Source organism: Arachis stenosperma, chromosome 6 (genome assembly GCF_014773155.1).
Source record: "Arachis stenosperma cultivar V10309 chromosome 6, arast.V10309.gnm1.PFL2, whole genome shotgun sequence".
NCBI lineage: Eukaryota > Viridiplantae > Streptophyta > Magnoliopsida > Fabales > Fabaceae > Arachis > Arachis stenosperma.
In genome coordinates this window covers 29918555-29920060 of record NC_080382.1, presented here as the reverse complement: position 1 = coordinate 29920060, position 1506 = coordinate 29918555, and positions in this window count along the sequence as shown.

Here is a 1506-nt window from a genome sequence, read left to right as displayed (position 1 = left end):
TCCGCACAACTAACCAGCAAGTGCACTGGGTCATCCAAGTAATACCTTACGTGAGTAAGGGTCGATCCCACGGAGATTGCCGGCTTGAAGCAAGCTATGGTTATCTTATTATTCTTAGTCAGTTTATCAATAGTGGTTCTTAGTTTTAATTGTGAAGAGTAAAAGAGCATGAATTAAATGTTACTTTTTATGCAGTAATGGAGAACAGGTTGAGGTTTTGGAGATGCTCTGTCTTCTGAAGTTCTGCTTTCCTACTGTCTTCTTCTTTACGCATGCAGGTCTCCTTCCATGGCAAGCTGTATGTTGGTGGATCACCATTGTCAATGGCTACCAGCCTTCTTCTCAGTGAAAAGGGTTCATGTACATGGCTAATCATCTGTTGGTTCTCACTAATGCTGGAATAGGATCCATTGATCCTTTTGCACACTGTCACAGCGCCCAGCATTCATGAGTTTGAAGCTCGTCACAGTCATCCCTTCCCGGATCCTACTTGGAATACCACAAACAAAGTTTAGACTTTTCAGATCTCAGGAAAGTTGCCAATTATTTCTTGCTTATACCACGAAGACTCTGATCTCAAGGAATTGAAGATTTTGTTGTCAGGAGAGGCAATCAAACGCATGGACCAGGAAACCAAGAGATATACATTCAATCTAAGGTAGAATGGAAGTGATTGTCAAGCACGTGTTCATAGATTGAGAATGGTGATGAGTGTCACGGATCATCACATTCATCATGTTGAAGTGCGAATGTATATCTTAGAATAGAAACAAGCGTGATTGAATAGAAAACAGAAATAATTGCATTAATCCATCGAAACACAGCAGAGCTCCTCACCGCCAACCATGGGGTTTAGAGACTCATGCCGTCAAAGATACAAATTCCGATGTAAAAAATGTCATGAGGTAAAAATAAGTCTCTAAAAGTAGTTTTTATACTCAACTAGTAACCTAGGTTTTCAGAAAATGAGTAACTAAGATAGATAGTGCAGAAATCCACTTCCGGGGCCCACTTGGTGTGTGTTGGGCTGAGCATTGAAGCTTTCACGTGTAGAGGCCTTCTTTGGAGTTGAACGCCAATTTGTAACTTGTTTCTTCCGTTTGACTCTAGCTTGCAACTTACTTCTGGCGTTTAACGCCAGAATATGGTAGAAAGATGTCGTTGAACGCCTGTTTGCATCGTTCAAACTCGGGCAAAGTATGAACTATTATATATTGCTGGAAAGCCCTGGATGTCTAGTTTCCAACTCAATTAAGAGCGAGCCATTTAGAATTTTGTAGCTCCAAAAATTCCATTTCGAGTGCAGGGAGGTCAGAATCCAACAACATCAGCAGTCCTTTATCAGCCTTTGAATTAGATTTTTGCTTAGGTCCCTTAATTTCAGCCAGAAAATACCTGAAATCACAGAAAAATAGACAAACTCATAGGAAAGTCCAGAAATGTGATTTTTGCATAAAAACTAATAAAAATATACTAAAAAGTAGCTAGATCCTACTAAAAACTATA